At 44.6% G+C, this 26,408-nt stretch overlaps 1 long non-coding RNA gene across 1 annotated transcript in view; it reads right to left on the reverse strand.

Annotated features, from left to right (window-relative positions):
• Positions 1 to 3,989: 3,989 nt before the first annotated feature.
• LOC131757406 (uncharacterized) overlaps positions 3,990 to 26,408 on the reverse strand; it is a 165,078-nt gene continuing 142,659 nt past the window's right edge. Inside the window, exons 3-4 of the long non-coding RNA XR_010840667.1 lie at positions 7,070 to 7,173; positions 3,990 to 4,224 (exon numbers count right to left, since the gene is read on the reverse strand). This is a non-coding gene — a long non-coding RNA (uncharacterized lncRNA). The remainder of the gene's footprint in view (positions 4,225 to 7,069; positions 7,174 to 26,408) is intronic.

Here is a 26,408-nt window from a genome sequence, read left to right on the forward strand (position 1 = left end):
ATGGGGTAAGAATGGGCTTTGTTGTAGGATGGGGTAAAACCTAGAATGTGGGGATGTTATTGGGGTGATGGAGTTAGTTTCACAGTTAAGACCACCCTGTGTCATGCTTGAAAGTTGCTAGGTGTCATTCTCTCCACTTATTTCACGATCACTCTGCATCATATTACCAGCCAATGCTTCCTGCTCCTTTCCACATTTATTCATGAATGAAATTTTTCCAATGATGATTTTTATTAGAAAAAAATATTATAATGAAAAGAAGGTATAATAGCCACAGAGGTGACACCTGGATCTGCATTCCCTGCCCATGGCCCTGTGATGGAGCCCCCTTCTCTCCTTCCCGCCCTGCTGTGACAGAGGAAATGCACCTTCCCAAGACCTATGAGACACCGTTGGGGAGGGCTGTGTGAGCTTCCCCTCTCAGACTACCTGGTCCACCTTCTAGAGGCCCACAACTGTGCTGAGAGCCAACCCCAGCCTGCTCTCAGCAGCTGCAGCACTAACCTGGAGTGGAAGGGTCTGGGAGACCACAACTCCCTCTGTGCCCAGCTGGTTCGGCCCAGGTGCTTTGCCCCCGAGGACTCGTCCACTGAAGGATCACTGTGTCACGTATGCACTTGTTATCGGTTGTTAGTCTGATGGGATTTCCTACATCAGACTAACAACTTCCTTGATGCCTCTTCCCCGCTTTCTGATGATACACTGACCAAGGCAGGCCATTTGAAAGTCTGGTGTTGTTTCCCCTCCGAAGTGAGGGATTTTGTTGCCACCAGTAAGGCCAGTGCCTCAGGTCCTGTGGCTCCGTTTCGGCTGGTGGGAGCCAGGCTGCAGTGGGACTTCAGGGCAGCTACACAGCACCTCCAGAGTTACCCTGGCACCCCTCAGCCTCAGCACTCGGATGCGGCTTTGAGTGCAAAGCAGGAACTGGGCCGTGGGAGGGCAGAGGTCCTTTCGAAGTTCTCACCGTGTTTGTGTTAGCTTGTCTAAACAGAAGCAGAAAGTTGCTTCTGTACTTTACAAATGAGACAAAGAAGACCGAACAGAACAGCCAGGATCCCAAAGGGCGAGTGGAGGGAAGGCTCTAAGACCCGTGCTTTAGCTTTTCGGGAACTATAGCTTCACTCCCCATCAGGAGAGAGGGCCTGTCTCGCCCACGCCTTTTCCCTTCTGCCCCGAGAAGGTCAGAGCTGAGGAGGGAGACTACTTAAAATGGTGCTCTGACAGAGCAGCTCTCTTCCTGTAGGGCAGGTGGAGAAGATGCAAGAGTGAATGGCTGACTCAGCGGGAGCCCCTGCCCAGGGCGAGGCTGGCCCCGGTCACTGCCTTCAGAAGATTCTGCCAGAACCGGTGCAGAAACAAGGGCCTTCAGGAGGCTGGAGAGACTGAGGCACAGCCCCTTGGAGAGGCCGTGGTGCTGCTGGGACTCGCACAGCCGGGGGGAGGGTGCCATCATGCTGACAGTGTCTGTGCTGTGGGATTAGAGTTGAGGCCGGTTGATCCCAGGGAACGTGGGTGGAGCGGTGTCTTGGGCTGGACACGGTCTGGTGTGTTTGGTGACCCTTTCTCACATGCTCGTTGTTGCCACTTAGCAGACGAGCTCTGGAAACAGCGACTGCTGAACTCCAGCCACGTCCAGGTTATGAGGGGCTCTGGCTCAAGTCCTCTATCAGCTGTCGCAGGGCTTTGGCTCACCCCGTCTTCCACCTCCCACTCTCCTCCCTGCCTCCCTTTCCCTCTCCCCCTTGTCTTCTCCCTCCCCTTAATTCCATTCGGTTCCCCCCACCACAACCCCCCACCCTGACCCCATCTTCAAATTCTTCTCCTCCTCTTCTGAATTGACCACTTTTCTCTTTCTAGACTTCAAGTTTTGGAAAACTTTTATTTATGTGTAGGTCAAGAGTAAGGAGGCCTGGGCTTCCCTGGTGGCGCAGTGGTTGGAAATCCACCTGCCAATGCAGGGGATGCGGGCTCGAGCCCTGGTCTGGGAGGATCCCACATGCCGCGGAGCAACTAGGCCCGTGCACCACAACTACTGAAGCTCGCATGCCTAGAGCCCACGAGCCACAACTGCTGAGCCCATGTGCCACGACTACTGAAGCCCACGCGCCTAGAGCCCATGCTCCGCAACAAGAGAAGCCACCGCAATGAGAAGCCCGTGCACTGCAACGAAGAGTAGCCCCTGCTCTCCGCAACTACAGAAAGCCCACGTGCAGCAACAAGGACCCAATGCAGCCAAAAATAAATAAATTAATTTTAAAAAATTTTGTTTAAATAGTAAAAAAATGAGACCCGAAGACATACAGATGGCCAACAGACATGTGAAAAGATTCTCAGCACTACTAACCATCAGGGAAATGCAAATCAAAACCACAATGAGATATCACCTCACACCTGTCAGAATGACTATTATCAAAAAGACCACAAATAACAAGTGTTGGCTAGGCTCTGGAGAAAAAGGAACCGTCGTGCACTTTTGGTAAGATTGTAAATTGGTGCAGCCACTATGGAAAACAGTGTAGACGTTCCTCAAAAAGTTAAAAATGGAATGACATCCAACAATACGATCCAGCAATTTCACTTCTGAGTATTTACCTGAAGAAAACAAAAACACTAATTCAAAAAGATATATGCACCCCTATGTTCATTGCAGCATTATTTTACAATAGCCATGATATGGAAGCAACTTAAGTGCCCATCAATAGACAAATGGATAAAGAAGATGTGAGATATATAGAAAAAATGAAATATTAGCCGTAAAAAATGAAATCTTGCCATCTGTGACAACATGGATGGACCTAGAGGGCATTATGCTAAGTGAGATAAGTCAGACAAAGACAAATACTGTATGTTTTCACTATATGTGGAATCTCAAAAAATAAAACAGACCAAACCAAAAATGAAAACAGACTCATAGATACAGAGAACAAACTGGTGGTTACCAGATGGGGGGCGGATGAGGAAGGTAGGTGAAATAGGTGAAGGGGATTAATAGGTACAAACCTCCAGTTACAAAATAAAGAAGCAATGGAGATGTAATATATAACATAAGAAATATGGTCAATAATAACTTTGTTGTAATAACTTTATATGAGGACAGATGGTTATGAGACCTATCATTTCATAACGTATGCAAATATCAAATCATTATGTAGTATACCTGAAACCAACATAATAGTGAAAGTCAACTATATTTCAAACAAACAAAAAAAACACTTGGGTAAGACACAGGAACTATATTACAGAGATCCCTAGCTACACCTTACCAATTCTTTAAAAGCTTATATATTGAAAAATTTCAGATATATATGAAAGTAGAAAGAATAGTATAATGCACCCCATGTACCCATCACTCAGCTTCAACAACTGTCAACTCATGGCCAGTGCTGCTCACCTCCACCCCTGCCCCCTCCCAGAGCTTTGATCGAAACAAATCTCACACATCACATTATTTCACAAGTTTCAGAGTTGACTTTTCTTGCTGACTAAAAATTATCTTTCACTTTTCAGAGGTCAGGAAATACAAATGAAGAAAACAAGATGAAAACTTTAGGTAAAATTATTACTGTTATTTAAGATAAATTATATAAACTTGTTATAACCCACCCCCAAGGCTCCCACACCCCAGAGAAAAGAATAAGGAGGCCTTGGTCCTAGGAGCAGCTCTGCCATTTAGCGAGCTATATCACCTTGGATAAGCTACTGGCCTTCAGCCTGCCACGTGGCCTGAATATTTATTTAAGTTTTAAAATATGTAGTGATGTGGTTCAAAAACTTTTCAACTTTACAGCAAAAATCTTGCCTCTCATCTCCAGCCATGCAGTTCCCTCTCTATAGGCAAACAAGGTCATAGTGTTACCTCCCAGAAAGATAAGCAAATACACACACACACACACACACACACACACACACACACACACACACACACACATAGATTAGTGCTCTTTCCTTCATTTTCATACAATAGGAACACACCATGGACACAGTTCAGCACCTTGCCTTCTTCATTTAACCTATTTCCACCTTTCCACATCAGCACATGGGCGGCTGCCTCGTCCTTTCTTCCTGGTGCTTAGTATTCCACTGAAGAGCCGGTCCTCTATTGGTGGACACCGAGGCCGTTTCCAGTCTTTTCTGTGAGGCGTGCTGCAGTGAATAACCTTGCTTGTACATCCTTGTGCCTGTGTGTGAGCAGATCCGTGATATAAAGTCCGTGAGGTGGAATTTCTGGGTCAGACAGAAAGAGAGCAGACAAACACATCCTAATTAGACATGTGACCTCAGAGGAGGCACTTGATATTTCTGAGCCTGTTTTTTTTTTTTTTTAATTTGTAAAATAGGGGGATTAGCCTACGTGACTCGCAGCTCCTTTCCACCTTTGGCGTTCCTGGCATTCAGAACCTCCCACCTGGGAGGAGTTTGACGAGAAGACTTGTGGTGGCCCTTGTAATCTGCCCACAGACACAGTGTCCCTGGGTCTCAGCCACCACTGCCAGCTGGGAGCCAAACCTCATTCTGTGCACAGCCAGCAGAACAGAACTTGAAGAGACAAATCCAAGTGTCAGGCCTGACCTCCTTTGTCCCCAAGTGGCATGTCTCTTCTGTTTTGACGTCTTTAAAGGTAGCTGTTTTGGTAGGCTCTCTGGAAATCAGACAGGGCATGGAGGTCTTTTGCCTCAGTTAACAGAATTGAGGGAAATGAAAGGGATAAATATACTTCAGATGAACAGGGTGAAGTATTCGCCAGAATGCTGGGGGATAGGAGGACATGAATGAGATATTTAGCAGAAGATCATTCAACAAGGCAATCAACCAACCAGTGCATATTTTGTTGGCACACTGACTGCAGACAAGCCTGTCTGATGCTTTGCCCTCACCGAACATTGAAATTGTGTGCTTGCTAGGCTAAGTCTTAGGAAAGCCACGGCCAGGGTATGGGCCTTCCGCGTGTGCCCTGATACTCAGTGTTATCACCAATCAGATTTGAGAGTCAGACAGTGTTTGACCTGCCAGATGTCCTAGGGTCACACAAGCAAGCCTCTTGCTTCTGCACACGGAGATGAGGAAATGGAAAGCAGAAATGGGGAAGTGCACAAGGGCTGTGATAACTGAAAGGGAAAGGGCCCTGCAAGCAGACCCAGGCATTCGATGGTGTGGTGAGTGGGTCAGGCAGTGGAACGTCCGTTACAGCAGGTAGAGCAAGGCATACAGAAGGCACGGCAACAGACGGCCACGGCCCAATAGCACAGCCAGTATGCCCGAGGCACCTAGTGGTGCATAGAAAGGGGAGTGGTGGAGCTCCACCTGGGGAGCAGGTGAAGCTTGGAGATTCAGGCAAAAGACCTTAGGAACCTCTGATAAAGGGAGGAGGATTAGCGGGGGCTCCAACCTTAGAAGGCTTGTGTGTCCCTGGGCAGGCTGTTGAGATGCAGACTTAGGCTCAAGGGCAGGAACAAGGCAAGGCCCCAGATTCCAAGACTGAGGCACGCCATGGGGACAGGGCAGAAGCGCAGCTGTCAGAATTGGGACCCTAGCAAGAGTGATTCGATTTGAGCAGTAGCTCCTTGCATCACCCTGTCCGGGCTCATGATTAGCTCTAGAGACTTGGAGAAGTAAGCTTGCAGATGGGAACACTCCAGTCCAGAGTGGAGAGAAGGGAACCAGGAACCAGGTGGTTCTGATTACTTCTTTTTTTTTTTTTTTTTTTTTTTGTGGTATGCGGGCCTCACTGTTGTGGCCTCTCCCGTTGCGGAGCACAGGCTCCGGACGCGCAGGCTCAGCGGCCATGGCTCACGGGCCCAGCCGCTCCACGGCATGTGGGATCTTCCCGGACCGGGGCACGAACCCGTGTCCCCTGCATCGGCTGGCGGATTCTCAACCACTGAGCCACCAGGGAAGCCCCTGATTACTTCTTAAACGAATTCCCCTCAAATCCTTCTCTCCTTCCTTTGCAGACCCACCACTGCCCTTGTTGAGACTCTCATGTCCCTCTTAGGACGAATGCAACAACTGGTGACACCTTCCCCATCATTTCATCCCTCAACCTGTTTTCTGCTTGGCATCCAGGTCTGACCATGTCCCTCCTCTCTGCCTAAAACGGTTCAGAAAAAAGTATGTATCTGTGTGTCTATCTATCTATCTATCTATCTACTATATATTTATCTATCTTTTATCCATCATAATTAAATACCTATCTAAATATTGATACTTATATAAATGTTTATTGTGCAGTTATTCTACCTTCTTGGTGTTTGAAATTTTTCAAGATAAAAACGAGGAAAAATTATTGTTCCATCCAGATTGGCTGGACCTTCTGTCTTTTCACAAGTTCCTGAGTGGTGCCGTTGCCCAGAGATGGTGAGGGCCGCGGCATTCATCACTTACAACTTTATTTGACAGTCTCTTTGTTGTGACTCTGACTCCCCTAGTAGACAACCAGATCTTTGAGATTCTGTCTTTCAGAACTATGCATCAACCTGTCCTCCAGCCTTAGCAAGTGCCTGGTATGTAGTGGGTATTTAATATGTATTAGTTGAGTGTAACCGAAAAGAAGTTATATCCAAGGCAGACAGGTGATTGTAATATTTATTATTCATTCATTCAGTGGTTCTTTCATTTATTGGGTACATACTATTTCATGCATGTCTGAACCACAATGGGTCATATAATGATCTCAGCACCATTGATATTTTGAGCAGATAATACTTTGCTGTGGCGGGCTGTTCTGTGCATTGTCGGATGTTTAGCAGCATCCTTGACCTTTACCCACTGGGTACCAGTAGCACCCTTCCCCCCGCCCCCGCCAAGTTATGACAATCAAAAATGTCTCTAGTCATTTCCAAATGTCCTATGGGGGGCAAAATCACCTCCTGTTGAGAAGCACTAGTCTTCAAGACAAGTTGCCTTTAAGAAATTTGAAGTGTAATGAAGGAGACATATGCATGCAATGAAAGACAAGTTGTGTGAGGGACTGTGATACACCACAGAGTGCTATGGAGCACAGGAGGAGGAAAAAATTCCATTTGGGGAAACACTGTATGAAAGAACTGGGTCTGAATTTTAATGGTCTTACAGACGGGAAGCTCCTTCTGTGTAATTTCCTTTCTTAAGCTTCTGCCACCTTACACGTCTACCGTCTACGGTCACCCATGTCATCTTCTGGCCCTCGTTACAATCCTGTAAGGTAGACAGAGTAGCTATTAACTCTATTTTATAGATCAAGAAACTGACTTTAAGCTAGTTTGGATAACTTGAGAGGCAATAACGTGGTCCGCAGCACAGACCCTGGAACCTGCCTGCCTGGGTTTGAATTCTAGTTCCACCACTTTTCATCTGTGAGCTCTGGGCTTGTTTCTTAACCTCTTCACGCCTCAGCACCTTCGTGTGGAAAATGGAACTCATAATAGCTCCCATCTCACAAGACTGTTGCGAGACACCTACAAGTGTCAAATGCTTAGAGTGGTGCCTGAACTATTAAATATATTATAGAGGTGTTTGCTAGTATTTATTGTCATCAAGGCCATGCAGCAACTTGATGACCAGTGTGAAATAATAATCTGGATCTGCGATCTCTTGGTCCCATGTTCTCTCCGTCTCAAAGTCTTCTTACTCTTTGAGGAAGAAGAATCATTTATGGCTCAACCAGTACTGCTGGGAAAAGCAGACCCCCCGACAACCATCCTCTATTTAAACTTCACTGTCCAATAGAAATACCATCACAACCACATATGTAATGGTAGATTTTCTAGTAGACACATTAAAAAAAGTAAAAAGAAACAGGTGGAATTAACTTTGATAATATATTGTATTTACCTCAATATATCCAAAGTATTAGCATTTCAATATGTAATTAATACAAAATTATTAAAGAGATATTTACACTTTGTTTCATACTAAGTCTTGGAAGTCCAGGGGGTACTCATATAGCACATCTAACTTGGATTAGCCACATTTCAAGTGCTCCATAGCCAGATATGGCTTGTGGCTACCATACTGGACAGTACAGGTATTCTAAACACAGCAATGGGCATTGTTTTTGGAGGCTGGACACTCATATTACTTCAGATTATGTCCTGGAGATGGCAAATCAGCAAATAGTGAGAGTCTTCCTGAGTTTTGTTTGCAGGACACTGAATCCTCTCCTTGCTTGTTCCTATCCCAACTTCATCGAAATAAGCCAATTACATACTTTTAAAACGATGTACTCAGTAATTAACCTTTTCACTTTTGATTTAACTTGAGTACAGCTTTCAATAAATCATGCCAAGACAATGCCAGATGCTGCCCTTCAAGCAACTCCGAAGTGCATACAACCTTAGAAGCCCCAAGCTCCAAACCAGATGAAGCCCCTCTGTGATCAGGCTGCCTCGCCTTTTCTTTCCATGGCAAACCCAGGACCACTTGCCCTGACGCTGGTGAAGGTGGCCTCATATCACCTCCCAGTACCTCTTGAGCAAAATGCCATTACCCCTCCTCTGCCATCCCCAGATATGGGAATGGAATGGAGGATGAGAACAATTAGTGACCCGACCTGTCTGAGGCCAGGCAGCAATTTGTTACCAGCAATGGAACACAAGCTCTCAAGACCCCTGGATGGCCTCTTCAAAGTGCTCTGTAGTGCAAGCATTGCATGATCCCAGCATTTTTATAAGATCAGTGTTCAGGATGATAATAAATACATTCTCACCATTACTCAATTGATTTGATCTTCACAGCAGCCCTCTGAGGCTGTTGCTCTTATTAGCCCCACTTTACAGATGAGGAGACTGAGGCACGAAGAGTTACATGGCTTTCCTAAGGTCAGAGACGTAAGAGGCAGAGTCAAATCCAGACAGAACCCAAGCTGCCCACCACACCATGGTGCCCCTTTTGACTGGGGTTGGCCTACTAGCATCTTCTTCTCAGTAGGGAATGTAGGCTCTTGCTCTGTCCTCCGTACCTACAAGGCAGCATGACACTTACCAGGTGCTCAGTAAATATCCATTGACTGACTGTCACCTGTTTGCTGCTGGTGATGTCCAACCTTAGCTTGAGACCACATGGAAGCAGATGGTTGCTCCACTTGATGCCTTTTGTCCTGTACTTGAACTGACTTTGACTTCATGCCTTATCTCCTGGATTGCCCTTGACTTTCGTCTGTGGCCTCTCTGTAACTCAGGCTTAAGACAGGCCTAATCTTGGCATGAGCAGCATTGAGTCCCATTTTCCCACCTGCTGAATGAGGACTCTGGGCCAGATGATCTTGAAGGAGTATCAGGCTTCCCACCCCTTCACTGCTGGAAGGTTGGGTTTGGCAGGTGGAGGAGTTGGGAGGTGGGGATAGGGTAGAGGCTGATGTGCCAGGATTTCTGAGAGCAAGAGAATATGCCTTGAGCCAGCCTTCATGGTTGGTTGCAGGGAGGAGAGCCTGACACCAGCTACCCATCCACAGACCTTCAAAACCCAGCCTGGGGGTAGCAGGTTCTCATTTTCCTTCTTCTTCCTACCCCAGGCCCTAACTCAGGTCTGCCTGACTCCAGGGTTCATTTTGTTTCCACACTGGCTGATGGCCGCAGGCCTGTCCTGAAAGAAACCATCCTGTGCCCCCTTTCCACTCACCCCCAAACACCTCTGAATAACTGCATCTGAATCACTCCTGAGTTTTCTGTATCTGAATCCCAGGCATAAAGACGACTAAGGGCTTCCTTGAATGGGAGAGTGTCAGAGGTGCAGCCTCAGGAGGGCCCTGGGGAGTGCAGGAGGTCCCTTGTTGTCTGGGAACCTGCAGCCTGCTGGCTCCACCTCTTCCCCTGTACAGGCTCAGGCCCCGGTCCTAGGAGGTATGCAGGCCCTTACAGACCAGGTCTGGGACCTTCACGCTCATGTATCCTGCTCCTGGTAGGGGGTTCCTGGGAGAGGATGCCTTGAACTTTGTGGAGAGAAGCTGGAGAGCTGGTCCATGAGTAGGGGTGGGATACAGGGCCAGCTAAACTAGGACTCAGGTTTTCCCCTTGAGTTTGATATCCTTTGATTCTCAAATGGGGATGTTTCCATGATACCACGAGGCAATGTTTGACCAATTTTCTCTCTCTCTCTCTCTCTCTCTGTCTCACACCCACCCACCCCACACCAGGCTTCAGATCTGAGGTCCTCTGGAATATTATTCAACCATAAAAAAGAAGGGGTGATAACATAGGTGGACCCTGAGGGCATTATGCTAAATGAGTTAAGTCAGACAGAGAAGGACAAATCCTGCATGGTATCACTTATACGTCAGCTCTAAGAAAAATAATGAAGAAAGAAAATGAAGTCAAACTCACAGAAACAGAGAGTAGAAAAGTGGTTGCCAGGGGCTGGAGGAATTAGGCAGAGGTTGGTAAAAGGGTACAAACTTTCAACTATAAATGAAACCAAACAGGACCCTCCCAGGTACAGAAGCCCCTCTGTATCCCCTGTTTCTTGTTTGTAGGAAAAAAAGGCTTTAGTCTCCGTGGCCTTCCCTGAGTTCCAAAGAGCAGGCTCAAGGAGTTAATAGGACAATAGAGTCACAGGACTACTAGTGCCTCCTGAAGGGGTATAGATAACAATCTCATGCATGTCCTTGAGTTGTTCTGTAGAAACTAAGACCTCCACCAGGTGGAGGATGGTGACTACATGCTGGCCACAAGCATGCAGACCCCAGACTGGTTGGAATCAGAAGGTTGAAATTCCAGAAACATCACCCTTATTTCCTCACCACAAACCAGTCAGAAGAAAGTCACAGACCCTGCAGCCCTCACCCCAAATTTTGCCTATAGAACTCTTCCCCAAATACCCCTGGCAAGTTCAGGTCTTTTGAATGTGAGCCACCCATTCTCCTTGCCTGACCCTTGCAACAAAGTTTTCTGTGCTCCAAATTCTGATGGTTTGCTTGTTTGGCCTCACTGTGCATCAGAAACATGAACTTGGGTTCAACAACATAAGATGAATGAGATCTGAGGATCTAAAGTAAAACATGATGATAGTTGATTACACTGTGTTGTATAATCAAAATTTGTTAAGAGAGTAGAACTTAAATGTTCTTACCAAAAAAATAAATACATGATGAATGGTGATGAATGTGTTACTTAACTGGATGGTGGGAATCATTTCACAATGTATATGTACATTAAATCACCACAATGTACACTTTAAATATCTTACAATTTTATTTGTCAGTTATACCTCAATGAGCTGGAAGAAAAAGGGCATGAGGGCAAACCTCTCAGAGGATTTAATGTCACACTTCCAAACTTGATTAAACAAAGCCATCTGGAAACTCTCTTTCTCCCAGAGGCTGTTATTCTTTAACTCCCTCAAAAGCAGAGGTTAGTGGTGCTAAATGCAGAATGACATTTAGCCAACTGAGTAATACCAGCCCTGAGGGTCAAAGGCTTTGATGGAAAAGCCAACTTTTATCCCAAGCATTAGCAGACTAGATGTGGTTTGTGAAACCTTTGGAGCTTTAAATTGTCTGGTGCTGTCCATCCCTTCCAGGGACAGCCTGGTCAATCAGGACACAGATCTCAGACAGGTCTCTACCTCACCACCACCTGACAGCTCAATCTTCCAAAAGGCCTCAGTGCTTTCATTCTCTGCCCAAAGAGACAACTAAAATCAGGAGACTCCTGGGTGAAGGAGGTGTAGCACACGTCACTCCAACAGGTTGTGAAAATGGTGAGCTGGAGATGGAGCCTGGGTGAGGACCATCCACCACAGATGGGGAGGCATGGGCTGGGCTCCTGGAGAAAGTAATGCGGAGCCGAGTCTGGAAGGGTGAGTAGGAGTCAGCTGTGGCATCCCTAGCATAGCGGACAGCCAAGCGTGCGGATGTGGTCCGCGTTAACTGGAGGGTCAGGCAGGACACACTTGCGGCCCCAGAAAGAAGCCACTCATGGAAAGCCTTGTGGGCTGTGACAGGGAGCTTGAACTTCATCCTGCAGGGAGTGAAGCACCAGCAGAGTTTTAACTAAGGCAGTAATGTGGACAAGTAATAGTAATAGCTGTACTTATTGAATGAATACTTTTTATATGTCAGGCATTGTCCTAAGTACTTTGCATGTGATTAAGTCACTAAATCCTTAAAACCTACAGGGCACATATTAATATTATTCCCATTTCACAGCTGAGGACACTGAGGCATAGGGTGCCCCCACAGTCACAAACCTCCTAAGTTATACAGCTGGGATTTGAACCTAGGAAGTTTGGTTCCTACTCTTTTTGGTTTGGTTCCCACTCTCTTAGCCACTCTGCTATTACTTATAATTTTATAGTCATTTCTCTTTAAAAGGTATTTTAGGTGATTTATAATAAAACTACATATATAGAGAGTAAGCAAATTCAAAATAAAATTCAAAATGAAAGAGAGAACAGAAACATGGCAAAGCAAGAAGTTGATAGCAAGAATCCAGGATGAATAATCACAGAACTTGAGCCCTAGCCTCCACCTGAGCTTTCTGACAAGAAAAGTGCAAAATGTGTCAGGAATCAACAACCTTCTTACTTTTTGCTGGCTAAGGGGGAACATACACATTTATCTGGAGAGACTCTGCTTCCTTGTATAGAATTCTGGAAGGAAATTTGTTGTCTAATCCTTGATATTAAGTTCGATATAAGATACCAAGTGTATTAGTTTCTAGGACTGTTGTAACAAATTACTGCAAATTTGTGGCTTAAAACAACAGAAATTAATTTTCTTATAGTTCAGGAGGCTAGAGGTCCAAAATCAAGGTGGCAGCAGGATTGGTTCCTCCTGGAGGGTTTGAGGGAGAATCCATGCCTCTCTCCTAATGTCTGGTGGCTGCAGGCAAGCCTTGGAGTTCCTTGGCTTGTAGATGCATCACTCAAATCTCTGCTTGTGTCTTCACATGGCACTCTCCCTGTGTGTCTCTGATCCCTGTGACTTTGCATGGTCTTCCCCTCTGTGCCTTGAAATTACCTCTCTGTTCTCTCATAAGGACACCAGTCATTGGATTAACGGCCTACCCTAAATCCAGGATGATCTTGTCTCGATATCTTACTTACATCTGCCAAGACATTATTTCCAAGTAAGGTCACATTCACAGGTATCAGGGTTTGGATTCAGACATAGCATTTGGGGGAGCCACTATTCAATTCACTACACAAAGCATTCAATAGCAATTCTGCAAAATAATTAGAAGTATTTTTTTTAATGCCTGTCTCTCACAGTGGTAAAAAGAAGGATAGTGTTTTGATTGCAATTCAGCCCACTTGAGATAGGTAGCTTCATTTAATTGGGCCACCAAGGGGCTTATGTGTCCTCCTGAAAGTGTTTCTGAATAAATGTCTTGTGAGCTATGTGTCTCTGGTGGAGAGAACTTCACTGTAGGTGAACTCAGTTGATAAAACAGGGCTCTCAGTAGGAAGGAGAGTTTTTGGCCAGGGCCTGTTTGTGGGAGGCTGCCCGATCAGTAAAGAAGTTCCTAAGTAGGGGCACATGTGAGAATCACCAGGGAGATTTTGCAAAATACACATGCCCCAGTTGCACCCAAAGCAAATGAAGCAGAATCTCTGACGTCTTTTGTCCTTTCTCTTGTATGGGCTTTTTAATGGGAATTACCATCTGGGATGGAGTGGCTGGGACAAACCGTTCCAGGCTCCCACTGGTTTCCTTCCAGTCTAATGACATGGGGAGGGGGAGAGGGGGCACGTGTGCTAGGTGCTTTACATACTTTATTTGTTGTTCTGTTAAAACATGCATAACATAAAATTCACCATTTTCAGTGTACAATTCAGTAGCATTTAAAACATTCACAGTCTTGTCCAACCATCACCACTATCTAGTTCCAGAACGTTTCCATCATCCCAAAAGGAAACCCAGTACTCATTTAGGACTCACTGCCCATTCCTCCCTACTCCCAGGCCTTGGCAACCACTGATCTGCTTTCCATCTCTGTATTTACCTATTCTGGTCACTTTATATAAATGGAATCATTCAATATGTAGCCTTTTGTGTCTGACTTCTTCATTTCATGTGTTTTCATCCATGTTGTAGCATGTATCAGTGCTTCCTTCCTTTTTATGGCTGACTAATATTCCATTGTAATGTATACTACATTGTGTTTATCCATTTAGCACTTGATGGATGTTTGGATTCTTTGCACCTATTGGCAACTGTAAATAATGTTGTTATGAAGATTTGTTCACAAGTTTTTGTTTGAACACTTTCTTTTCAATTCTTTTATATACTTTAAAAAGTAGATTAATTAGTATCTTATTTTCCAGATGAAGAAATTAGGTGATGGAAATCATATTTGTTGAAGTCATCTAGCTAGTAAGTCACAGAGCTGGAATACAATTGCTGGTTTCTGTCTCCAGATTCTGGGATCTTTTCACTGTACGGTGAGCTGTTTCTGAGAAGTCACACCTGACTTGTCCCCTATGGTAACCTTGGAGTTATACTTTCTTACTTTCTATTCTCAACTTTGGATACTCTTTTTCAGGCATTCAAGACATGTTATGTCTGACATGAGCTTGTTCTTTCTTTGACGTCCCAGAAGAGCAGCCAGGACTTGAATTTATCAAAGGAGGAGATTTGTGTGACAAGATTACCCAAAGTATAGTGATTCTTTTATTTAAAAAAAATTTTTTTAACATCTTTATTGGAGTATAATTGCTTTACAATGGTGTGTTAGTTTCTGCTTTACAACAAAGTGAATCAGTTATACATATTCATATGTTCCCATATCTCTTCCCTCTTGCGTCTCTGTCCCTTCCACCCTCCCTATCCCACCCCTCTAGGTGGTCACAAACCAACTAACTGATCTCCCTGTTCTATGCGGCTGCTTCCCACTAGCTATCCACCCTACGTTTGGTAGTATATATATGTCCATGCCACTCTCTCACTTCGTCGCATCTTACCCTTCCCCCTCCCCATATCCTCAAGTCCATGCTCTAGTAGGTCTGTGTTTTATTCCCGTCCTACCCCTAGTCTCTTCATGACATTTTTTTTCTTAGATTCCATACATATGTGTTAGCATACGGTATTTGTTTTTCTCCTTCTGACTTACTTCACTCTGTATGACAGACTCCAGGTCCATCCATCTCACTACAAATAACTCAGTTTCATTTCTTTTTATGGCTGAGTAATATTCCATTGTATATATGTGCCACATCTTCTTTATCCATTCATCTGTTGATGGACACTTAGGTTCTTTCCATGCCCTGGCTATTGTAAATATAGCTGCAATGAACAATGTGTAAATATACACCCTGAACTGATGGCATGATACATAGTTCCTCCCTCATCATGATAAATGTAACTTATCCTCCTAGAATCAACTCTTTATTATGCTTATTGGTATGGATGTACCGATATAGGTGTTCACTTTCATAATCAGTCAAACATAAATGACAAAAGAAGACATTGGAGTTACTGTCATCTTGAGACTTGAGGAAAATGATGGTGAATGATGAGAAAAGGAAGGAAATGTGAACCCTCTCAAGAGAGAGCCAATGAAATAGGATTTTTGAGATGCCTAGCACTTACTGGAAGCAAAGGGAGAAAACAGGGTCCCTGCTGAAGACTGATGAGGGTCAGCAAGTTTTGGGGCCAAGGCTAGAATAATCCATGATGCTTTGGGCTTGAACTGTGGGAGCTGGAGCTTGTGTTTTGGTGTCCTGCCAGGAGGAAAATTCCCAGGTGGATTGGAGGAAGTTGTGTTTGGATTCCTTCCAGAAAAGCGCCAACATTCTCAAGGGCCAGATAGCCACTTGGGGCTTAAGAGAGGTGGACCTGAATAAGCCAGGCTTGGTTGTTATGCATTGCCAAGCACTTTTTCCAGTTCATATACTACTGTAGAAAAAAATCATCCTAAAACCATGCTTTAAAACAAAAATATTTATTATTTCTCATAGTTTCTGTGGGTCAGGAACTGGGGGACAACCCAGCTGGGTGCTTCCGGCTCAGGGTCTCTTATGCAGTTATGGTGAGTCACTTCTAGCTGGAGCTGGAATCAGGAGCAGTTGAGGGCTGACCAGCACCTCTTTCTCTTCAGGTCGTCTCAGAGCTTTTCTGCAGGGTCTCTCCACATGGACTAGCTTGGACTTCCCCACAGCATGGAAGCTTTGGGCTTCTTACATGGCTGCTCAGTGTCCCAAGTTGAGTATTTCAAGAGAGAGAGACCTGGTGGAGGCTGTACTGCTTTTTACGACCTAGCCTTGGAAGGTCACGAAGCATCAGATTCACCATATTCTATTAGTCAAGGCAGTCAAAAGGCCTGCTTCTGTTCATGCAGAGGGCACCTAGACTCCATCTCTTGGTGGGCAAGTGGCAGGGTTCTAGAAGAGTATGTGGGACTGAAAAGATTATTGCAGCCATTTTTGAAAAATGCAATCTGTAACTAACTACCATTTTTCCTGGTAATTTATACAGTTTGTTACTCTGTCTTACTTCTTCTAGATTCTCTACATGATAAGAATGATGATAGGAGGGTCTTCTCGTGCCCTCTCCTCTTATTGTGAGGAGAGGGCAGGAGAAGACCCAAATGTAAACCCTGGTCATGAGGCTGTAGAGTCAGAATGTTTATTCACACATTTCTTCTTTTGTTTTTTTTTAATAGGCTATATTTTTTAGAGCAGTTTTAGATTCACAACAAGATTGGGCACAAAATACGTAGAGTTCTCATATACCCCCTTGCCCACTCACATGTATAGCATCCCCCATCAACATCCCCCACCAGAGTGGTATATCTTTTACAATTAATGAATCTACATTAACACATCATTATCTCCCAAAGTCCATAGTTTTCATTAGGGTTCACTCTTGGTATTGTACCTTCTATGGCGTTGAAAAAATGTATAATGACATATATCTACCATTATAGTATCATACAAATAGTTTCACTGCCCTAAAAATCCTCTATGTTCTACCTGTTCATCCCACACTTCTCCTCAACCCTTGGCAACCACTGATCCTTTTTACTATCTAAATAGTTTTGTCTTTTCCAGAATGTCCTGTAGTATGTCATACAGTAGGTAGCCTTTTTCAGATTTGCTCCTTTCACTTAATAATATGCATTTAAGGTTACCCCGTGTCTTTTCATGGCTTGATAGTTTATTTCTTTCTAGTGCTGAATAATATTCTATTATCTGGATGTACCACAGCCTATTCATCCATTCACCCACTGAAGGACATCTTGGTTGTTTCCAAGTTTTGATGATTATGAATAAAACTGCTATAAATATCCACATGCAGGTTTTTGTGTGGACCTAAAATTTCCACTACTTCAGGTAAATAAAGACATAAATTGATGAATCATATGGTAAGAGTATTTTTAGTTTTGTAAAAAACTGCCAAGCCGTCTTCCAAAGTGGCTGTACAATTTTGCATTTCCACCAGCAATGAATGAGAGTTCCTGTTGCTCTACATCCTCACCAACATTTGGTGCTGTCAGTGTTCTAGATTTCAGCCATTCTAATAGTTGTGTAGTGGGTTCATTCATTCTTTCAAAAGATATTTACTCAGTGTCTCCTATGTGCCAGATAATATCATCAGCACTTAGACCACATCAGTGATCAAAACACAGACATAGATCTCCACTGTCAAGCGGCTTCCATTCTAGTAGGACACGTATCATGTGTACTCTGTGTGACAGTTTTCTCTTGTAAGCACACCGCATATGTGACCTCATTTAATCCTCACAGCAACTCTATGAAGTAGGTACCATTTTTATACCATTTTACTCTGTCACAGAAAGGATGAGTAATGTGCCCAAGGTCACACAACCAGCAGGAGGTAGAGTCACAGTGTGTATCCAGGTGTCCAGCTCCGGCATCTCTATGCTGTGCTGCCTCTAGATCTGGAAGGGATCTTGGAATTCAGTTAGTTCATCCTTATTCCACAAATGTGGACTCACAGGTACCAGATAGTCAGGTGACTTGCCCAAGATCAAAGAGCTGGTTAATATCAAAACTGGGACTGGAATCTTATCTTCTAGAACATGACTCTTTTCACTGTATCCTTAGATTATTTGGGCAAAGAATTCTGTGAAGGATGAGGAATTAGCTATATCCTCCTTCCACCCCTCCTCCTGCCCCCTCCCCCTGCTTGAATGGTATTTCTTTCAATATTCACTACTATTTTTTCTATATTGTCTACTCGCCTGTAGTCCTTGTTCTGTCCTCCACGAGTGCATAGAAGATGGCCTGCTCAAGTTCCCAGATGGTGTTTTTCAGCCTAGAATAGCTCCTCCTCGTCTGAAGGCGCATTTTTCTTCCTCCTGATCATCCATGGGATAAATGCTGTATGTGGGTCTCTGGGACCATGATAACCCTTGCCAGTTTTTGCCTCTCCTTTCCTCAGCCATCGTGAGCCTACTATTCCCCACGGCAGTGCCACCACGGTGTGCCTACCCAGCGTTGGTAAAGAGAAGGAACACAGGGATTAGTTGTTCCTTCTCAAGCAGCCGTCTCTGTTCATGAGAGGCCATGGAGGGAGGCATGACAAGGACGGTGCTCTGTGCATCTCTCATTTTCCGTTGGAACCATCTTAGTCACCAGTGGCCTCTCAACCGCAAGGAACCTTCTAGGCCTAGGGAGCAGAATGGAGCACGAATGTCCCATCACGGGGGACCAGACAGCAGAGCTGTAGAATTCCAGCTGGAAGTTAGAATTTGGCAGCCATCCTTCTCAGATTTTCCAGAACAGTTCCAATTTCATGCAACATAATTATTTTTAATAAAGATGGCTCATTACATAAGTAACTAAATGTGATTTAATTTCTACGCCTTTTAGAGGAGTTTTCATTGAAATAAATCAGAAAAACAAAAGCCTTTCTCAGTGCCAAGGTACGTATTCAGACTTTGGAAATATAGTCCCCTTATTTGTGGATCATCTTGTCAAAGAGGAAGTTGGCTGGGCTCAGATCAGAGAGTGAGGGAGTTGGAATCACATGCCTCCCCTGACTAAAGGAGGGCCATCATGTATGAGTGTACAGGTTGTGCATTGTACAAGGCTGCCGCATATAAGGATTCTCTACTCACATTGTAGATATCATTGATGTGTGTGTGTTTATTACAATAATTTCATGACCGGTGGGCAGATTTTATTCTAGTATAATCAGTATACAATATTAAGACAATTTCAAACAGAATGAAGCAACATGTTTTAAGGGAGGGGTACCTCTTCTAATTTGCACAGTCATGTCCTATAGACCACAGGTGATCTAGACTAAATGTCCAGTCCCCCACAAGTCATGGCCCTGGGATAGAGAAGCCAGGATTCAGAGCAATAAAAAGAAAGTGGAACAGCTGACTGTGGGATCTAACACATCATTCACACATCATTTCAGTGCTTCTCAAACTGGGCTGAACATTAGAATTTCTTGGGGAGACTTAGAAAATATTGATGTCAGGGTTCTACCCCTAGATTCTGATCTAGTCGGTCTGGAATGCAGTCTGGGCTTTGGGATAACTGCAGGTTCTTCATGTAATTCAATTGAGCTGCCACGGTTGAAAGCATTGCATTATTTTTCAGATGGGTGACAGATGAATAAATAAATGGATGGATTAGCGGATGACTGCATGGATGTGGTGCCTAGATGGATGAATAAATGAAGGAACCAGGAATTGGTCATAGAGTTCATGGTTCAATATGGTTGTCATGACGTGGCATCTGCTTAAGTCTCCAGACACATTCTCTTTGATCACGCCCCAACCACTGCCATCCATGCTCCAGCCATACTGAATTTCAATCAGTTCTAATGTGGCGACTCTTTTGCAACTCTGGGCCCTTATCTTCCCTGTTCTCCTTCATTAGAATGCATTTCCTGTTTCTGTTTGCCTACTAGCTCCTACTCACATTTCAGGCCTCTACTTAAAGATTACTTTATCCTAGACTCCTCTTAACCCTGGGTCAGATGCCTGCCCTCTGTGTTCCCATGACCTTTTGTCCTTCTGCATCAGAACATCTATCACCTGGAATTGCCAGCTGGGATCAAAGGGGAAGAAACGGGAAAACCCAGTGGTTTATTTCTTCTGGCCCCATGCTGTGTGGCCTCACCCCAATTCAAGCATTTTAAGACAAGTACTTACTTTGACAAAATCTGCACATCAGCCTCTGAGGGCTTAATAAAGAATGTGATGCCTTTGGATGAAGCCTCCTCCTCTCCCCCTGCCCTGCAGTTGTCATTTAAATCTGCCGTGTGTCGACCTATAGAGTGAGAGTGGCTTTCTCTATGTCCATACGTCCATACGATACTAATCAGGATGAGAGAATCTCGACAATAAGAGCCAGAAGGGACGTTATAGGAATATGTGCGTCAGATTCTGCATTGTAAAGATGAGCAAGTGGCTACTTCATAGGCAATGACTTGCCCAGGGTCACATGGTGAACTAGTGACAGAACTAGGACTCAAACACAATTTCCTGGCTCCAAGCCCGGCTGCCCCCACATTCAAGTAATCTTTGGAAAATTTCCCCAAACTCTAGAGTTTGGCCTCTTCTCCCATATCCTTCCAGCGCTGAAGCAATCATACGTGAGCGAAGCCCTGCATTAAAGTCATACGACGATGTGGTGGGAGCCGTTGGCAGGTACTGTCTTTATGGGCATAGTTACTCTCTGGGCAGCTCTTAAAGATAAGACATGCCTATGAGGGTGTCAATATTTTATAATAACTTTAAATGGAGTATAATCTATAAAAATATTGAATCACTACGTTGTACACTCGAAACTAACATAATAGTGTAAATCCACTACACCTCAAAGAAAAAAAGTTGAGGGCTTCCCTGGTGCTGTAGTGGTTGAGAATCCACCTGCCGATGCAGGGGACACAGGTTCGTGCCTTGGTCCGGGAAGATCCCACATGCCGCGGAGCAGCTGGGCCCGTGAGCCATGGCCGCCGGGCCTGCGCGTCCGGAGCCTGTGCTCCGCAACGGGAGAGGCCACAACAGTGAGAGGCCCGTGTATCGCAAAAAAAAAAAAAGGAAAAAAAAGTTGAGTTTTGCATAAAATAGGAAGATTTGGCAACACTGGCCCTCATTCTTTTGAAGCATCCATAGCAGGGAGGAGAGCAGTGACTGCCCCTCGAGACATGGCCCCAGCTCCCCTACGCCCGCTTGATGTGGTCCCACTTGGTTGATTTTTGATTTTGTTGCTTGTGCTTTAGGTGGTATATCCAAAAACTCATTACCAAAACCTTTGTCCAGGAGTTTTATTTCCATGTTTTCTTCTAGGGACTTTCATGGTTTCAGGTATAGACCCCCTTTAAATCATTAGAAAGTAATACATGCACATGGTACAAAATTCAAATGTCAGAGTAAAAGTAAATCTTCCCGATGCATCGCTGAAGCCTCTTAGCTTCCCTTACTGCCTCTGTTACCAGTTTCTTGTTTATCCTTCCAGAGATATCTTATAAATATATAAAATATATGCATATAAACAAATATATGAATACTTTTTATACAACTTTCACAGTGTTCTGTAGCTTCTTTTTTCACTTAATATACCTTGGAGATTTTCCACATCAGAAAGAGTAGCCTCTTCTTTAATGGTTGCACAATATTCTATAGGAGGATGTGCCATAAATTGACTTAACTGGTCTACTATCTATGAACATTGAGTTTGCTTCCATGTTCTTGCTATTTTTAACACTACTGAGGTGAATACAACGTACATGCGCATTTTGCAGGCATGAATGTATCTGTAGGATAAACCCCAGGACATGGGATTGTCATGTCATGGGATATGTACAGCTACATTTTGATAGACATTGCCAAACCACCTTCCAAAGAAGTATAATTCAAACTAAAACAGACTTTAAAGCTCTATTGCAAACCTAACCCATCTATTTTCCTATGACAGAGATGCACTAAGTGTTCAGGGTCCTTTTTGTTTTCTCTGCCCTTATTCATTCATGCCTGCCATACCAATCTGGAAATGGAAATAGTTACAACTTCCAGAGTTGCTTTGAGGGTTTCTTTAGAGAGCTTGGCACTGCTTCATCCTTTTCCCCTTCAGAAGGTTTCCAAGAGAATCTTCTTTGGTCATCCATAACAGGCAAAACGCCTGGCCCTGACTGCAGCAGCAAGGTGCCCACGCCACAGAAAGACTCCCGTGGTAAGTCAACATGTTCTTGAGCATATATCGCTCTAACCTAAAGGTTCTCCTAACACCTTTGCTTGAATGTTTTAGATTGTTAAACACTAATCAATGAAGAATTTCATTTAGGTCAAAGACAAAGATGAAAGCCGTCATTCTTTGGAGTAAAAATATTGGCTTATCACCAATGAAGTGGAAAATGACTTGTTTGTTAGCCTCAAGGTAATCAAAGAGCAAATGCCATCGTAAATTGAAAAACAGCTCTTCAGATGGTCTTATATTATGATTGCAATGACTCTTGATCTCTTCCTTGTCATCTGCCGTGCCACCCCATTTTTTATCCTTCAGATTAACTTTCTTTGTTCCCCACGTAGAGGCAGAGACTATTACCAATGGCATTCCAATCGACTTTCTTTTTCAAATTCTCCTCTGGGTTACTTCTCAATGTCTCCCACAAATAGGAGAAGTACGGTCAGGCAAGGGCGTGGGACACGGGCCCAGCAACCAGTCTGTGGCACTAGCTGTCAGTATCTGGACTGAAGTTCTGTGAGAGGTTTGAGAGCTCCCCTTAGGACTTCGCCTCCTCTGGCCTGAGGGTAGGTGATCAACGGAGAGGATTCCAGAGAGCTCAGTCCACACTGGGGGTGGAGGGGAGCTGAATACCTTCAGATTCATATGCAAAAGACCTCTCTGCAAAGGAAAAGACTAGTAATTAAGATGAATAAGTATTATAATTTTACAGTTTAAAATCTTCCCTAAGTATTTTTTAGTCTTGGTACAAATTACTGCCTGGGATTGTGGTTTTTTTTGTTTTTTGTTTTTGCAGTACGCGGGCCTCTCACCGCCGCGGTCTCTCCCGTTGGGGAGCACAGGCTCCAGACGCGCAGGCTCCGCGGCATGTGGGATCCTCCCGGACCGGGACACGAACCCGCGTCCCCCGCATCGGCAGGCGGACTCTCAACCACTGCGCCACCAGGGAAGCCCCTGGGATTGTGTTTTTTAAATAGTTTAGGCATTTAAGTTCCAGCCCTCGCAGTAAGCTATTTTTATATTGCTTTTTATTTTTGCCAAAGTGGTATTAATAGCAAGCAAGGTAACAGAGAGTGTACTGTGGACCCACCGACACTGCATTAAGTCCAGTTCACCATTATTGTGTCTACAGTTGCAGCACAGATTTGCCGAAAGCTGCTGAAAAAATGCCCAGGGGTGTCTTCCCCCTGAATGAAGTCTCAATGGCAGGACAGTTTGGGAAAAGTTGGCCTAAAACTAAAAAGCTCTTCCTAGGCGGGAGTGGGAGGGGTCAGTTGCTGTCAGAGCAGCGATTCTTGACCTTGGCTTCACCTTGGAATCATGTAGGAGCTTTCAAACTCCTTATGCCTAGACTGCACCCTAGCCTAGACCGAGGGAGTCAGAATCCCCAGTGGGGACGGTTCTGGTGGGAGGAGGGGGGCAGACCTGCGTGAGAACTCCTGTATTAGGGGGTAAAGATGCCATTTTTTAATGTCTCCATTTCTCCCTTGCTCTGAGCTTAGTGGGCAGGAGGAGAAGGGGAGAAGTGAACAAGACGATGGACTGGGGGTATTAAACCACCCTGGAGAATGAACACCCCACCCCTGGAAGCACGGGGGCTCCACTCCCCTTAGTGGCAGTTGAGAAAGGGAGCTGGAAGCTGGATGTGGGGGGCTCCTGTCTGGGTTGGGTGCATCTAAGTAGGCTGAGAGTCTTCTCCTGGCTTCCTTTGTATAAAATATATATAAGTGGATGAGGGTATGCTTATATATTTGTATATTTATTTAAATAGGACTTACTTATTTTTTATTATTTATACTAATGCTATAAATAATGTAAATATATACACAGGTGTCAGCCACAAAGAGCTCTAGCATATTCTGGGTTTAGAACAGGCAGAGGAGGGTGAGGCCAAGCAGTGACCCCAGATGGTTTTCCCCGGGTCTCAGAGTGGATCCCAAATGGAATGGTGGGGCCTGATGCCTTATTCTGAACATGTGGGCTGGAGTGGCCTTCTGGACGGATTGGTGGACACACCTGTTTCCCCAGCCCTTCAACATAACCATACACACACTCCTCCAGTTGCAGCAGACCAAAGATATGCCTGTTCCTTCCTAAAATTTCAGCATTGGACTTGATCATTTTCCCCATACAGCCCCCAACACTGACCCTTTTGCATCTTTCTCCTCACATTTAAAGCCAACCACATACATTCTGACATATGTACAGAAGCCACAATATTCTTTATCCCCACTTAGATAACATTTCCTGCCCCAAGACAGGGTGTGGGAGTACAGGGATAATAATTTTTATCCTGAGACTGCTGTGCTCAGCCCATCTTCTGCTTATTAAATTGGGCTTCTGTCCCCTTTACATACTGCAGAGCAGAGGTGAGGGGGCAATAAACCATGAGCACCATGTCTAGGGACCTCAGGGAGAGCGTCACAGAGACTGGCCCTTGTGCTTTCCCACTGAGGTGCACACAGGGCCCAGGGCAAGATACCAATGGACAGCCAATGCCATATGTCTAAGTACTTGAAAGTTTTATGTCAAGATAAGAGACTGATAAATGAATATATTCCATCCTCCTACTCTCACAAATATATCTTTAGAAAGACCTGGAAGGCCAGGCTCAACTGTAGAATTCTTATATTCCTCAGAGCTCCTCCCCAGAACATGATGGCATGAAACAGGCAGTCCCAGGCTCCCAATACCTGATGACAGCCTATCCACCTGCCTTTCCTCCATCGTATCCCACAGGAACCCCCTGCATGTAGGAACACTGTCTTCCCTGTCCAAGCCCTGTCCACACTACCTTGCCAACAGCCAGAGCCTAAATGGTAACACAGCCCACCCTTTAGAAAATGGAGCCACGGGAGACAAGACTGAGGCTGGTCTTTCTGGGCAATAAAAGCTTTTGCTGATGTTAGCCACTTTTGACCTTAATGCAGCTCCTCGACAAGGATTTCCTTGCTAGATCTAAAGAAGGAGAGCCTTCACTTGGAAGCCAAGAGCTCTGGATCCCAAAGTTTACTCACTGGTCAGAGCCAGTTCAGCTGACCTCACCTTATCAGGCATGCAGTTATAGAGAGGACTGCATGACTCATCTCTTGGTCTTCTTGAAATGGTTTATTGCCTGTTGTTTACCCATGCCTTGTATCAATCACCATAGGCTAAGTTGTGCTGCAGTAAAAAACACCCCCCAAGGGCTTCCCTGGTGGCGCAGTGGTTGAGAGTCTGCCTGCCGATGCAGGGGACACGGGTTCGTGCCCCGGTGCGGGAAGATCCCACATGCCGCGGAGCGGCTGGGCCCGTGAGCCATGGCCGCTGAGCCTGCGCGTCCAGAGCCTGTGCTCCGCAACGGGAGAGGCCACAGCAGTAAGAGGCCCGCGTACCGCAAAAAAAAAAAAAAAAAAAAAAAAAAAAAAAAAAAAAAACCACCCCCCAAGCCTCAGTGACTTAATACAAGTTTAAATCTTGCTAGGATGACCATACATTTTGAATTGTGCCTGTTGACCCTTTCACTCTCAAAATTGTTCAGTTTGGAATCCTAGTCCTCAATCACACTACATGGCCAAAGCAAGTCAGAAGCAGGTTTAGCCCACTGTAAATGCTCAGAGACTCAAGCTGGAAGAGGCATCATCCTGACACATGCTTCCCTCATCATTTCAGTAATGGGAAGGGACTGAGGCAAAGTACACATTGACTTGTAAAGCCAGCACTCACAAATCATTGGCTGAAGATAATCACGTGACCACATCAAATCTCAAAGGGGACGTGAAATGCAATGCCTGAATTTGTGAATAGCACTAATGACTACCCTGATTAGGATCAAAGGTTTTATTCAGCATTCAGAAACCATCAGTAAAGGTGAAGTGTATAAATGCTTCATCTGATTTTGTTGTAAATGTTTAATTAAATAGATCTTGTCTAGGCTAATCTAATAAACCATGCTTCCTACTCCTCAAACAACCACAAGACATTGGGAAAAGAAGGTGCTCTGGGATATTCCATCTATTTGTGGCTTAAGTTTGGTTCTACTCTTCTCTGCCATATCTTACTCCTGATCCCACCTTGTATTCAAACCCCTCCACTCTAGTTCTTATTACTCCTTAACCCATTTTTGCCTTCCCCTAATCCTTAAGAGTAGCAAACTGTCTCATCTGTGACCTCTCTGTCTGGCCATGACTCTGCACGTGGAAACATTTCTTCAAATTTATCTCAGCCCCTGACACTCCTGTCCTTCAACTTTCAGATTTTTCTCAATGCAGCATGATGATTTACATAAACCATTCTATAAAATGTGATTTAATAAACAAAAAGTAGGTCACTAATAAAACAACTGCTAT

Source organism: Kogia breviceps, chromosome 5, assembly GCF_026419965.1.
Source record: "Kogia breviceps isolate mKogBre1 chromosome 5, mKogBre1 haplotype 1, whole genome shotgun sequence".
Classification (NCBI taxonomy): Eukaryota; Metazoa; Chordata; class Mammalia; order Artiodactyla; family Physeteridae; genus Kogia; species Kogia breviceps.